Raw genomic sequence first — 15,669 nt, 5'->3', positions numbered from 1 at the left:
ACCTCCAAACCTCCAAACCTTTTCAACTACACGCAGCAAAAAGCTAATACAATGCCTTCTGCATTTGACTGTACGTCCCCTGCAGTGATTAATGCTGCCTCCCTAACTACATTGTCCGGAGCAAGTGTCAAGCCCAATTATTTCTCTAGGATCTCCTGATAGTAAATGCTCAGCAAATATACAGACGAATAACACCTAATCATACACAATAATCTTAGAGTACTTTCCCCACACATTTCCTAACTTAATCCTCACAACAACCCTGTGAAGTTATTAACTCCCGTTTTCCAGTTAAGGAAACTGATGCTCAGCAAAGTTAACTGGCACATCCAGTATCATACAGCCAGTAAGAAAGAATTCTGTTCAGTACGCCTTACTGATTAAATGAACTATGTGGCCTGAAGAAAAAGTGTCAGCTCAGTCTTTCCCCATCACGCATCTTATTCCATGGAGTAACCTGCATTATATTTCAGGGTCAGGCACACTAAGTTTGCGCTTTAGTATATGGTGAATAAATGGATGGACACAGTGGCGGCTCTGTATAAGTCAGCTGAAAGCAAACAAAGGGAAGGCAGAATCTTTCATTCACACGATTTATCCGCGCCCACTGGGTGCACTACGGTCCGGCATTGGCGACCCAGGAGCCTGCCCTCATGGGGCTTACGGTCCTTAGCAAAAAACAGATGTAAAACAACTAATATTACGGTAAATGAATCATAATTTTGTGAGATGCTCCTGAAAGTATGTAGCAGGACGCTCCGCTCTGGTCCGAATGAAGAGCCATTTGCACTCAGTGTGGGAAGGCTAGCCTTTTTCTGGGCAAAAGAGGCGGGGGATACATTTAGATAGGCAGAAGTTCCGAGCAGAAGTCAAGGCAAATTAAAAAGGCAACAGGAGGAGGGAAAATGCTTCTCACAAACAGAACTTGACCTACGGGACCGCAACTCTCCAGTCCTGCTGCCTGGCTGCCTCCCTACCTAAGAAAAGCAGGAAAGAAAAAGAGAAGACGGGGTGGGGGATGGAGGACAAATAGAGAAAAAGAAAAAAGAGCGAAGGAAGTGAGAAGTGAAAGGCCAGTTTATGTAAGCGGGCAGGGCGGCGCGGCTGGGAGTACAGACCGGCGCCGGCGCCGAGGGAGTTAAGCGGACGGGCCCGGTATGGAAGAGGTTAAGGGGGGCAGTCCGGAGCGGGTCCGGTAGGGGCCGCCTACTGGGCGGGGGCGGGGCCGCGCCGAGCGAGCGCTGGGATTGGCCGCCGGGCAGGCGTTACGCTAGGACGGTACCAACAGCCGGGGGCCGCGGAGGCGGGGGGTGGGTGTGGGATTGCCGCTCTGCGCGGCGAGAGGTGGCCTGGGAATGGCCGGGCCGGGGGTGGGCCGGAGCCGCTGTGGCGGCGGCGGCGGCTGGGGGCGGTGAGCGCGGCGTGGGGCTGCCCCTCCCCGGAGGTGGCGGGGGCGGCCGGGGCCGCGCCGCACCGCACCGCGCGGGCGGCCATGGAGCGAGCCTAGGGCCCGACAGGTGAGTGGCGCGGGGGCGGGGGAGGGCTCGCGACCCCCGCTCCCGGCGCGGCGGGCGGGAAAATGCGGACCGGCACGCGGGCGGGGCGCGGTGCGTGGCGCGCGCCGGGCTGGGGCCGCCTGGGGGCGGGGCGCCTCCCTGAGGGGCCGGGCACCGGGTGCCCTGAGCCGTCCCCGAGTGGCCGCGGGCGGGTCCCGGGCGAGGGCCCGAATCTTCCTGGGAGACGCGCTCCGGCCGCGTGTCCCTGCGTGCGGTCGCGGCTGAAGGGACGCGGCCTCGGCCGCCACCTTCCTGGCCCACCTGAGGCGCGGGCCCACCTGGGGCCGCCTCAGGCTGCCAGGGGTCCTTCTGGTGACCGTCTCTCGTCCCCTTGCGCGGTCCCCAGAGGCGATTGGCCCCGGTGCCTCTCTTGTGTTCCCCGGAGCGCACGTTGCGGCAGCCCAGGGAGCGCGCCCTCGCGGGGTCTTTGCTGGGCCCGCCTCGTGGCCGGGAAGCGCGAGTGACCTGCAGGCCGGAGGCGGAAGGCGGGGCAACCGTGCCCGGGGCCCGCGGTCTCCTGGGGTCCTGCGCCGGGCGCTCGCAGAAGGGCACAACTTAAGGAATGCTGTGTTAGCCCTCAGTGGGCTGCGCTTGAGATTTCATTTCCGGGTGTGACGGCCCCGCGCTTAAGAGCGGACCGATACGTTTCCCTTAATGATGAATGTGAATAGTTGTCGAGCTGCGTCCTTGATTGTGGGTTCTGATAAGAGATTCCTTCTAATCTGACTTCTGTTATCCTGCCAGTCTCCGGATAAGAAGAGAAGGGGTAGAAGGATGGATTGGAGGGAAAGTAGGGGTAACAGGGCTTGGTTAGTCTTAATGGAATTATTAGTCCTTTTAAAGACCATCCATCATTGGGATGGATAAGGAGTTTCTAATTTGGGAAAATGAGAGTTGCTTGCTATTGCGACTTGGGTCTAGTGCCAGATATCAGCATCTTCCCCACCCAGCCAGCTTCCCTCTGGAGGTTTGATTTCTCACTTGGAAGGGAAGTAGGAATGTGGGGGTTTTTTTAGCCTTTAGCCTTTAAATTGTAGGACTTTATAAATCTATAATCTGGTACAAATTACGATTGCCATTTATTAGCCACGCCTATGTTTTTTGCGTTGTAAATTCTTGCAAAAATTTCACTGGCGTTGATTTCTAAAAATCTGGTTAGAGATCTCAGTGTTCTTATGTATTACAAACATTCTTTGAGTTTATGCAGGATCTTTGAGCTAAGCTTAGAGCACTTCCTCAAATATGATTCGTTATCACGACTGTCTGAGAAACTGAGGTACAAATGGTAAAGATGCTAAATTATTTGCCCAGACTCATAGCCAATCTCAGGGAGATTTAAAATCAATGTTTTCTATTAATAACTTTTCTAAAGTTTGCAAAGATGTTGGACTTTGGCCTCTCGAACCATACAATGGAATCAGTCAGCAGGAGTCCCTTTCCCATTTGAAATTACTTATCAAAGGAGAATGCAAAGGCACACACAAGTATAATAATTCAGACTCTCAGCCTCACTCATGATAAAGTGCAGTGATAAATATGGATACAGGTAAAAGATGATCAAGACATCTTGGAGTTCACAGCATTTCTTTTCTGGCTGGTGAAAATGTGACATTGGTATGCTCTATTCGTTTCTCTAGAACTGGTAGGACAGTAGCTATGTTTTGGTGAATGAATGGAAACTAGAAAACACATACCCTGCTTTTCTTTTTGGTTCTTAAGATTAGAGAAAAAAACACATCACTGTTTCTATCGTGTTTATTTTTATAATCTTTTATATCATGGAAGTATTTTATGTTAAATTGATAATTCCTTGACTTTTAATTAATTCTCTTGATTTTCATTTGTAGATTCCAGCCCTTTCACACAGCCTTAAAGTTTCTGCTTCTTATCTCTTCTGAATTTTAAATTCCTAAATGAAACTTTCTGTTCCTTCAGTTTTAGGGCAGACTTCAGCTTCCCACACTTTGTGTGTCTATCATTTCATTGGTGTAAAACCCTAAAATCATTTCATTAGTGTAAAACCCTAAAGCCAGATACTTCAGCTGTTGAATTGATAACTTTTTAAAATAGCTAACCACAGAGGTTGTCTTTTGGTGATTGCCACAATCTCATAACAGAAGCAGGAGGGCGTTCTTTGTATTCTGTAAGAATACATAAAAAGACAGTTGGTCGGGCGCGGTGGCTTACGCCTGTAATCCCAGCACTTTGGGAGGCCGAGGCAGGCGGATCACGAAGTCAAGAGATTGAGACCATCCTGGCCAACATGGTAAAACCCTGTCTCTACTAAAAATACAAAAATTAGCTGTGCATGGTGGTGCACGCCTGTAGTCCCAGCTACTCAGGAGGCTGAGGCAGGAGAATCGCTTGAACCCAGGAGGCAGAGGTTGCAGTGAGCTGAGATTGCACCACTGCACTCCAGCCTGCTGACAGTGAGACTCCGTCTCAAAAAACAAACAAACAAACAAACAACAACAACAACAGAAGGAGACTGTCTTCTGAATCTGACTCTTAGTCCTTCTGGGACTAAGTGCCAGGTGGTTTTGTGGATTGGGATGGGGAGCACAGTTACAATGAGGCCCTACAGTTTGTTGTAATTGTTACAGTAATCTGTGTATCTGTATTTTTCTCTCTGCACCTGACAGTGCCTGTATGTAGAAGGTGCACAATAAATATTCGTCAGTTGAATGAATAAATGGAAAACAGTATGAGGGAAGGGGAAATATTCTAATGTATATACTAAATTATTTAGTTCCTCTTTTTGTCAAAAGAAAAAAGCCTAGAAAATGTGTTTCAGATTACTGTTCAAAATATTCTGTAGAGGTGTGTTATTTGCTTCTGTGATTATATAGTGTTCTAAACCACCTGGAGCCTGGCAGTAGCCTGTGCAGGTTCCAGTCAAGTGCAGCTTCACAACCTTGCTCCTGCAGTCTGTTCTGGCTAGGCTAATTGGGCAGTTGGATTGATAGCCAGTGTTTTTGCATTAATAGAAGAACTTAGAGCTCTTGGCAATGGCCATGTCAATAGCATTGACCTGACTGCCCTTGTCCCTTATTTTGACAGTGGAAGAGGGGAGTTATCCCTTTTTAAGAGTAATTCTCCAGCAGTTCCTTCTTCTACACCTACATATATCTTCCTGTTTTCCTTCAGCTGTCTCTGTAACCCCAAGTACTAATGAATTCTTTAATATAGGCCTGGGCTGCAGAACAGAAGCTTACTTTGCTATTGAAACCAGCTTCTGACTAACTTACAATGTCAGCATGACTGCTCGAGCTGCCTAGAAGAGAAAATAATGCAAAGATCTCACTTCTGATTTGGTCTTTCTTACCAAAAACAAAAGAAGAAATGCCTAGCTTGGGATGTAAAGAATCTACATGACAGATGGGTGCATCTGTCATCCCAGTGTGAGATAAGAGAAAAATGTAAGCTGATGCAGAAGAGACCTTGAGCTTTGGTGTGTGTTTAACGTCTGTACTTTCTGGCAAGATAACCCCTTTAGAGAAGAGGGTGCTAACTTGGGCACGTTATAAAGGCAGGTCAAGGAATATGAAATTATGAATGTGTAAAGAGGACAGAACCAAGTACAGAGGGAGGCAGGCAGTGAAGTCTATCATTCCATGCTCTCAAATGTTAACTTTCTGCTTTATATACATAGCAATGCCTCATTTACCTAATGTTGTTGGGGAGTAAGGTATTATATGTGAAAATTTTATTTTAGCTATACCTTTTGTGGAAAAATTTTTACAATATATGCTTTGGTTATTATTACTAGCACACTGGCAGTAGTTGAGTGAGGCTCTGAGATGATCGAAAAATGTAGGTTGTTGTCCACTGTGCTTTTTGAATTATTGAATCTACTTGAGTCGATTCAGTAGTCAGTCTTTGTCTTCTTTCAGTGGTGGAAAGCTGCTCTTTTGCTGCTGTTAGTATCCTTGCTGCCCTCTTTTAAATTTGCAGCTTCTTATCTGTGGAGTAGGAGCTTCCTGACATTGAATGTAAAACAGCTAAATAGGCTTAGTTATGTTCTACCTGCTCTTCTCCAAGTTTTTGGGTATGAACTTTGTAACCACTATTTTTGTTGCCCAGGGACCTTTTTGTTTGTTTGTTTCTTATCGTTGGTGTAGATAGTGAACTTGTGCTCTGTATAGGTGCATTTATGTTCCTGTAGTTTTCTGTAAAAAAAAAAAAACAAAATAATATGGAAGTACTTACTCGTGTGGGTTCTTGTTTCAGAAAGCACTGCCAATAATACTTGAAGATCTGATTTCAGCCCTGTCTTGTATCATCCTTGGGCAGTGTGTTAGACAACCTCCTTTCTTCCTTTTAGCATTTCCAAATCGTCTTTACTCTTAATCCCAGCCGATACTAGGAACCAGGTTGGCAATAGCAGTGGCCTTGAAAGGTGGAAGCAGGATATACAGAAGGTGGCAACTTTAAATTGAGTGCATATAATTGGTATACATATTCGATGTTTCTGCATCTTTTATATACTATATACTTGAATTCATTGTAGGACTTATTTCCCCCTGTCTCTGAAAGAGGCAGTCTTTAAACCAGAGAGTTGCCAGTTTAGAAGAAATTCTTATAACCCCAAAGGTCTTTCTCCTTTGCCCTTCTCTCCTTTTATTCCACAAACACTTATCAGATGCCTCTTACAGGCCCTGCACAGTGCTAAGTTACTTGGAAGTACAAAGCGTGAGTAAAATCTATCCCATCCTCAAAAAACACAATATATTAGAAGAGACAGATGTGCCAAAAAAAAAAAAAAAATGTGTGTGTGTGTGTTTGTGTGTGTGTGAGTTCATAGTATAACAGAGGGATCATGCCTGGAGCCACCTAGCCATAATTTCAGCACAGATCTGTTTGAGGTTCTCCTGTTTCTGAAAGTGATCTCCTGTGTGGGCTGTCAGCTTGACGTACCATAGAACATAAGGCTAAAAATGCGAGGTCTATTGTTGTATAAAGTTTATGTGGTTTTCCAAGAACTGTAGTGAATTGAACACTAAAGATGGAAAGCATATGAAAAGCTGAAGGAAAATGTTATATTATTTGTAATGCCGTATTTCAACACTATACAGGAATTACCTTCTATAATCTAGCCTTAAATGGTGGTTCTGTACTGACAATTGTGCTGTGAAATACCTGGAACTTGGGAAGTTTCATTATACCTGGTTTATTTAAAGGAAAATGCAAATTGTTACTCATTTCCACGTAGTGTCAAGATTACTGCGTGTGTTGGTTTTTTAGAACAGAACTCGCTAGCAGTATGAGCTAAAGTTTTTTTCTTTTCATTTTTCAAGGAAGAGGGTTGCCCTAAATCAAGGTTTAAATGGGACAGGTTGCAGGGATTGATTTTTTTTCAGTTCACTTATTGAAATTATTCAGTTATTGCCTATTTCATTTTTACTTTCACATCCAGCAAGAAAGACTACCTTAATGCTTCATTAATGCCTGGTGATGGTTTTAGTTGCCTTCCTTCAGAGGGAACTTGTTAGAGAATTTCATATAAGTGATTCTGAGTTTACAGATGTAAATAAATGTTTAAATGGAAGTGAAAACAGTAAGGAAAACCTGACACTTGGACCAATTTGGATTATGTAAGAATTAGATTTTCTACACCTGTACTCTTAAGTTACTCTTAAGGCTTATCTTAAGGGCTTTAGCACATGAAAAGCTGTCATCTTTAAAACACAGAACTAATTTTCCAAACTGAAAACAGTTGTGAAAGGCATCTATTTTAGCCTTTTTTTGTGAAGTGGGATAAGTTCATGCTTCCCATCTGTTTCAGTTACATTGAGTGTGGTAGAATTGAACTTTGTAGAGAAGGGAAACAGGTTGGCCAAATTAGTGACAGCCTCCTGGTCTTCTGCTTTGCATGACACTCACTCTGAAGATATCTATTTGCCTAGTCTTATCTACCTCTCAAATTTAGGCAAGGATTTGGCTCAGAAATACAAGACTACTAATTACTACTAAACTCTTAGTAATGCAATGTGTGGACTTGGCCCCTCACTATGTAACTGAGAAGACAACATTATGGTATATTGATTCCAATGAGGGTTTTCTTTGTCATTTTTCTCCTCTCTGGAGGTCATCTTTGGGTTTTCGATATGGTGATAATGACTAACAAGTGATTACTGTGGGTCATCCAGGCACTACTCTTAGCACAATACATGTAGAGGTCTCATTTTTTTTTTTTTTTTTTGAGACAGGATCTTGCTCTGTCGCCCAGGCTGGAATGCAGTGGCATGATCTTGATTCACTGCAGCCTCAGCCTCCCGAGTAGCTGGCTCATTCATTTTTAACAACCCTGTGAATTAGGTAATAGTATTCTTGTTTCATTTTTTTATATGCAGAAACTGAGACCCAGAGAGGTCAGAAGTTAAATATCTTTCCCAAGACCCATATTAGGTGGTAAAGGAAGCATCCAGGCCTAGGCATTCTGAATCCAGAGGACATGCTTTTAACCCCTCTGCTACAGAAAGCTTATATTTAAAATAAGAAGGTGAATTAAGAAGCTATTTCTTAAGTGGAGAATTAGCACAGAAAAGAAGAAAAAATATCTATAGATACTGATTAATGCTATTACTTGGTATTAGTTTTTATTTTTAGTTGAAGACCCTCATGTGAAGATGAAAGGAAGAATAGCATGCTGTTGTGGCAGGCAGCAAAGCAGGAGTGGGCTGGTTTTCCCAGGGTACTCAGCATTTACTGAGATAATAAACATGTAATGCTGTTTAATATTGGAGGTTTTGACTTTCTGGACATCTTGACTGTCACACAATACTGAAAGACTTCTGAATGCTCTTAATTTTACTTACCACTGCCACTAACCATCAATAGAGACATTTATTTCTAGGGAACGGGGTGTAAACTCATAACAGTTAATAATAATATGCACAGTGCCCTACTGTCACTGCTAGTGAAAAATCAAAAGGGCAATATACTAGACAGCCCACAGTAAAAGCGTGTGTGTGTCTTTTTTTGCACTAAAAGATGTGATTTTTGCTATTTATGTTTTGGCCGAAGTACAAAAGTTAGGCTTTATAAACCAGACATGTGTCAGTGTGTGAATGTGTGAGGTTAGCCTTGATTGCTCTGCATAAGTCTAAGTAGGGCTCTGAAGTATGCAAGTGGATTTTAGTAAATGATCCAGTTGAGAATCTATTTCTTCTAGTGGTACCTTTAAGAGACTTTGTTAATTATGTATCTTTCTAAATATATACAATGAAAACAGAAAAATATAAATGACATATAACTTTTATAATGAGTGTATTGCTCCTAGAAGCCATTAATAATAATTTACAAACATGACCTAACAATTTATCAAACCAATTTTTATTTGCACTTAATGGTTAGTTTAGTGATTACTCCCTCCCTGAGATAATTGTTTTTAGTCACATAATTTATTTCCCTGTGTCTTCTCCCCTGGTATTTTTACTATCCCCAAAAGGAGTTGATAGGAGCAGAACAGATGTGAGAATGTTGGGTTTTACAAACTACCTCAAAATAATAGTGGGTTAAGACAATGATTTGTTATTTCTTTCTTTCTTTTTCTTTTTCTTTTTTTCTTTTGAGACAGAGTCTTGCTCTGTCACCAGGCTGGAGTGTAGTGGCGTGATGTCGGCTCACTGCAACCTCCGCCTCCTGGGTTCAAGCGATTCTCCTGCCTCAGCCTCTCAAGTAGCTGGGACTACAGGCGTGTGCCACCATGCCCAGCTAATTTTTTGTATTTTAGTAGAGATGGGGTTTCACCATGTTGGCCAGGCTGGTCTCAAACTCCCTACCTTGGGTGATCCACCCATCTCGCCTCCCAAAGTGCTGGGATTACAGGTGTGAGCCACTGCGCCCAGCCTGTTATTTCTTATAATTATATAGGTCATCTGGTCTCACGTGTTCCTGCTCAAATGGTATAGACTGGGGTCACAGCAGTGACTACATTCTGCCAGACCACAACTGGGACTGGAATGTCCTTGAAAGTGTCATCTTCATGTCTGGCACTTCACCTGGGGTGATCAGGATAGCCAAGGGTTGGCTGGACCTCTCTCCATGTAGATCACTTGGCATTTGGTAGTCTTAGCTTGAGCTTCTTTACATGGTAGCTAGATCCCGTGAAAGTGGAAGCTGCCAGGTCTCTTAAGACCAGGGCCCAGAACTGGCACACAGTCATTTCCACAACATTCTATTGTCAAAACAAGTTACAAACCCAGCCCAGATTTACGGGGAGGAAAAACAGACTCCACCTCTTTCTCTCTCTCTGTCTTTTTTTTTTTTTTTAATAATAGAGACAGGGTCTTGCTATGTTACCCAGGCTGGTCTCGAATTCCTGGGCTCAGGCAGTCCTTCTGCCTCAGCCTCCCAAAGTGTTAGGATTACAGGTGTAAACCAGCGTGTTTGGCCCTGACTCCACCTCTTGATAGGATAAATTGTTAGTGTCTGTCTTTGCAGACAGTCTACAAAAAACTCAAATTCAAGTCTTACCTCCTATACTCACCAAACCTTCAGAGTTTTAGTCAAACCAATAATTACCAAATAATTTTGTAAAAGGATCCTTGTAGTTCCTACTCAGGATCAAGGGCAAAGAGATTGTGTGCATAAATATAATTCTATACCAGTTAAGAAATCCTACCCCTTTGCCTCAGATCTCTTTTGTTGTTAGTCCTCTGCATGAAGCATTCTTACTAAGCATTTCCTTTGTGGTGCTTTGCATTTACAAGGCATGTTACATTCTACTTAAGTCATAAGAACCTGATTTGACCATTAAATTAGAAACACAAAAAGTGAAACTTATGTTTACTTTTACCATAACTTTCACTTTTAGTTGCTATGAGCAGAGGTTGGTATTTATTTCTTCTCTATGACCTCAGAGGTAGTATTGTGAGCTTGTCACTTAATCAGAGGGTGATTCAAGGGGACACTTCTAATAAGGCTTGGAATCTCATTGGTGGCTTGTAGGACTCTCTAGTAAGGTAGTAAGCGTTAAGGCCAGGTGTTCTCATGTTCCTTGGCAGCCACATACATTGAGATTTATCACATGATCTGTAGACCCCCACACCAACATGCTTTTCTGTAAATGTTCCTCCACCATCAGCCAGATTTTTTTTTAAGTACAATTTCCATTTTATTTTTCTCCAGAGAATGGTCTGTCTTCAGTCTTTAAGGACTCAGCTCCTTACACGGGCTTTGGTGGGGGTCGTGGGGCAGCACCCACAGGTCTAAATCGGGGTAGGAGTGTTCGGTCCTCGTGGGCTTCATGAGATTGATTCCTGACTACTTTGCTGTGAATTGCACAATTCGCACAGTAATGTAGCTTCACAAACAGCTTGGGAAGCACATAGGCATTGAAGACGCTGCTTCAGAAATGTCCCTGACTGCTGTGGCCTCCACTATATTTCAAATGATGAATTTCTTAATGGCCTTGTCCTTGGGCACGCATCAGGCACAGTTCATGCAGCAAATGGCTGCACGTGACTGTGGCCCTTTTTGACATGACTTTTGTTCCTTCTTTTCTTTGTCATCTTGGAGGCATGGACCAGAGAGGAGATTCTTGAAAGAAGACTTTACATTAAGACCTCACTTTTTTTCTGTGGAATCTATATCTCTTCTCCCAAAACAACTTCATAGTCTTACGTTTGCCCTTATACAGTATTTATCAAATGAGTAGGATGAGTGTGTTTGTGTGTGTGTGTGTGTGTAGAATGAAAGTGAATTAGCCGGCTGGGCGTGGTGGCTCACACCTGTAATCCCAGCACATTGGGGGGCTGAGGTGGGCGGATCACTTGAGGTCAGGAGTTCGAGACCAGCCTGCCCAACGTGGCAAAACCCCATCTCTACTAAAAATACAAAAATTAGCCGGGTGTGATGGCAGACACCTGTAATCCCAGCTACTTGGGAGGCTGAGGCAGGACAATCGCTTGAACCCAGGAGTTGGAGGTTGCAGTGAGCCGAGATAGCACCACTGCACTCCAGCCTGGGTGACAGAGCGAGACTCTGTCTCAAAATAAAAAAAGAAAGTAAGTAAATTAGCCTCCATAGCAAGCCCCATATAGCTGATGGAGCTCAGGTTGAAACCAGGGTTCAGTGGGAAAATTCCTTGTAAAGGTCTACTTTCCAGAACTCCAGGCTGGGAGTTTATGCCAGCTTTTCATGTGAAAACTATTTACAGATATGCCATTTGTACTGCCTTTTTTATATTTAACACTTTTAAAGTTATGTTATTACCTTGAGTTTGTTTGTTCTTTGAGGTAGTTTCTGTTCTGCATAACAGAAACATTAAAATAAATGACCGTAATATAACTGGACATTGTTGCACTGTTTGAAGCATTTATCGGAGGAGCTGAGGGTGTGAAATAGAGCAGGCACATTCTTCTGAGAATGTTAGTGAGGTTTTTCGTGAATAGTTTGAATATACCCAGTGAATTTGCGTTTATTTCCTTAGTGTCTGAAATGGGGAATCTTTGGAAAAGTCCAGTTTGCACAATATAGTATGCTCCTTGTCCCAAATAAAAAAGGAAGATTATATGGCATGGAAACCCTGTCTCTGGTACTTTCTCCTCTCTCACATATAAAGGAGTGAAGGGGATCATTCTAAGGAGCCAAGATTCTGAAAGGAGAATTAAGAACCATATACAATAAGGTATTATACAAGGTCTAATGTAGTTAAGTACTGGCCAAAAGGAGGGAGAAGTTACTTTAAGAGTGTGAGGAGGGACGAAAAATTGCCTTAGAGATGGCCTTGGAGATGAGCCTTGAAAGGAGGCTCAGACTTTATCAGGAGGAGATTGGAAGAAATGGTAAGAGAAAGAGGAATTTTGAGGGACTACAGTGTAAGGAATGACAGAAGCAAAGAGTACCTACACATCAAGAGGAGGACCATGGCATGTTCAGTTGATCCATTGTGGCTAAAGCTGAGAAGAGGAACAATGGGAGTGATGTCTAACTTGGAAGCTATTTAGGATACAGCTTAAATGCCTTGCCAAGGAATCTAGAATCAAAGGTGGTTGAGTGATTTGAAAAATGATTTTGGCTGCATTATCTAGGCTGGATTGGAGAACCTGGAGGCTCAGGCATCAGTTCTTTCTGTGGTCCAAAGGAAGGTGATGAGCACTGAAGTTGGTGGCTGTGGAAATGAAAGATGGCTGTAAAGAACAATGACAAATTGCACTCTTACTCATTCCACCAGGATGTGGTGACTATAATCACAAACATGAGAACTTGTTTAGTCTCTTTTTTTTTTTAACCTGCCCTCACTTAGAATCTGCAGAAGGAAGTAGTGAAATAATAGAACCCTTCAGTTCCCTTAATATGAATTTATTTCTTGTTTCCTTGCTTGCTTTCTGTATGTCTGTTTTTTTTTTTTTTTGGTGAGACGGAGTCTCACTCTGTCGCTCAGGCTGGAGTGCAATGGCACGATCTCAGCTCACTGCAACCTCTCCCTCCCAGGTTCAAGCTATTGTCTCCTGCCTCAGCCTCCTGAGTAGCTGGGATTACAGGTGCCCACCACCATGCCCAGCTAATTTTTGTATTTTTCATAGAGATGGGGTTTCGCCGTGTTGTCCAGGCTGGTCTTGAACTCCTGACCTCAGGTGATCTGCCTGCCTCGGCCTCCCAAAGTGTTGGGATTACAGGCGTAAGGCACTGTCCCCAGCCAGTTCCCTTAATGTAAATTTCTAACCTAGCTGAGTGAGTGAATTGTTTATGGCCCTGAATTGATGAATGTGTTCGTCTGAGGCCGCTTCAAAAGGAGAAGTTTTGAAATAAGTTTCAAAACTTAAAAGGACACAAACTTGGATTGTGGAATTGGACTATTTTTCTTATCTGAATTTTGGAACTGTTAGAACTTCTTATTGCATTGATGATAAAAACAAAACAAAAAACCACAGCTCTAACCTTTGTGCAAAATGTTTGGATATGATATATTTATGTAGCACGAGGGGGAGGATTTTCTTCATTCTAAATGAATGAGCAATACGATTAAAAGTTTATGGGTTGGTCAGGACAGTGGCTCATGCCTGTAATCCCAGCACTTTGGGAGGCTGAGTCTGGCAGATCACCTGAGGTCGGCAGTTCAAGACCAGCCTGACCAACATGGAGAAACCCTGTCTCTACTAAAAATGCAAAATCAGCTGGGCATGGTGGCGCATGCCTGTAATCCCAGCTACTTGGGAGGCTGAGGCAGGAGAATCGCTTGAACCCAGGAAGCAGAGGTTGTGGTGAGCCGAGATTGCTCCATGGCATTCCAGCCTGGCAACAAAAGCGAAACTCCATCTCAAAAAAAAAAAGTTTATGGGTTAACCAGACTTTAGTCCTGAAGGATGTTCTGTAGAAAGTAAAAGCCTATTAAGCTGACCCCTTTGTGCCAGAATTGTATTGCATTTGTAGCTAGTGGCATCTGGAGATGCTGAGGAAGTGATTGTCAATACAACTAGATTTCCATATTGCCTTTTATCTCTGCAGCCCGAGAAGTGTACTGTTGAACAAGCACTTGAAAATGTTGTGTGGTTTAGGTTGCATTAGAACTAGCAAAAATCTCTGAAATCTTCTCTGCTAGCACTGCTGTTATCAGTAATCACAGGGAACTGTTTTACTGAGTTCCACACCAAACTTGATACCATCACAATTACATTTTAGATGCACTTGAATTGCCTTTGTTTCAGCTAATAGTGTTGTGTACCCTGGGAGATGATGATGAAACAAAACAGGTGGCAGGGAATAATTAGAATTTGAAATTAACTCTCACTTTCTGCTTCCTTCATGAGCAGAAAAGGAGTGGTTAATCACTGAGAATAAACTTCATTCAAATGGCCCACTGCAAAGTGTTGCCCTCAGAATACATTGTTGCTCTGATAAGCTGCTTTTGATTGTTTCCAGTTGTTATTAAGGGAGCAGTATCACGTTTAAGTGGGAGTGTCTTAGCCTGAATCATTTGCTCTATTTTTTTGTATTGGTTTTATTTTTTGGATTAGTGGTTTGAGTTGTTAAATGAATTGGAGAGTGAAGCAACATCCTGTTATCTTCTTGTCGTCTTTGTCTTACCTGAGTGCTGTGCTGTCTGCAGGCATAGAGCAGAGCAAGCCTGTGCATGTTTTTAAATGGCCTTGTGGAGTAGAAAGCAACCTCTCAGGATGCAAATGAGACGGAATTGTATGTTCTTGACACCCTTGCAAAAATCTTGTATTTGGAGTCTTTTAACTTAAGAATTGCCCAGAGTGTGGTCAGCCCCATGCTAGAAGGAGCAGTTCTTTATGTCTGTGACATGAATATCCTTGTTATATGCCTGACCATTCCAGACGTAGTAGTGCTGCCATAGTACCAGGCTTTATTAGTTTTCTGGTTATATTCTGCTAATAGCTAGATGGTATGGGAATATTTTTTTCCCCTTACTTAATGTACCCAGTTTTGATTATCCATGGTTTGCAGGTATTTTAATTTTGAAAAATAATTGGCAAAGGACTAAGTAGAAATATGTGTCTGGGGTTGTATTTAAATACATGAGCAGCAGATATGACACGTCCAGGATCACTGAATACTTGGACTCAGAGACAGCTATTACTCTCCTCTGCACCCTCTGGCATTTTTAGGAATTGTTGTCTTACCAGAATGAGAATTGGAAAGTTACCAAATACTGGTGGTTTGTGATATGCAAAAGTCCTTTATGGATTTTGAAAGTTAAAAAAATGAAAGTTAAACAATTATGTATAGCTTGCTCTTTTGTTTTTGTTGTGTTTTTTCTCATTGTTTTGGTTATTAGGCATGTGTAGCCAACCTCATGGCTCCTAGATGGCTTGCATTCCAATTAAAATAGAAATATTTGCTTTAAAATTTTCGGTGTATGTGGTTCTTGCTTATTAGTGTTACAGGATCCTTGGGGTGTCACTTTGCCAGTGAGAAACCTCTGTGGCCGTGGTGCCTTCTGCCTGAGTAGTGCTTGTGCCGACTGGGCTCGTTCTACCCACTCAGCCTTGCAGGCCGTGCTCGGCTCGTACTACTGGCCTGGATCTTATACCTGCCAAGGGCAAGCCAGATGCAGAGCAGCAAGGGGTGTGTGGACAAGCTAGCATGGGGTCTGGCCACTGCACACAGCCACGCACGCTGGGGCTGCTGTGGTGGGGTAGGC

General features: G+C 43.2%; 1 protein-coding gene across 2 annotated transcripts in view; it reads left to right on the top strand.

Moving 5' to 3' along the window:
- The first annotated feature begins 1,311 nt into the window (after positions 1 to 1,311).
- FAM20B (FAM20B glycosaminoglycan xylosylkinase) overlaps positions 1,312 to 15,669 on the top strand; it is a 48,566-nt gene continuing 34,208 nt past the window's right edge. The window contains exon 1 of one of the 2 annotated variants that reach the window (XM_004027967.5): positions 1,312 to 1,517. The gene's annotated coding sequence lies outside the window, so the exon portion shown is untranslated. The remainder of the gene's footprint in view (positions 1,518 to 15,669) is intronic. The other variant, XM_055366746.2, reaches the window with a different exon arrangement.

This window comes from Gorilla gorilla, chromosome 1 (assembly GCF_029281585.2).
Source record: "Gorilla gorilla gorilla isolate KB3781 chromosome 1, NHGRI_mGorGor1-v2.1_pri, whole genome shotgun sequence".
Lineage (NCBI taxonomy): Eukaryota > Metazoa > Chordata > Mammalia > Primates > Hominidae > Gorilla > Gorilla gorilla.
This window is presented reverse-complemented; position numbering and strand designations above follow the sequence as displayed.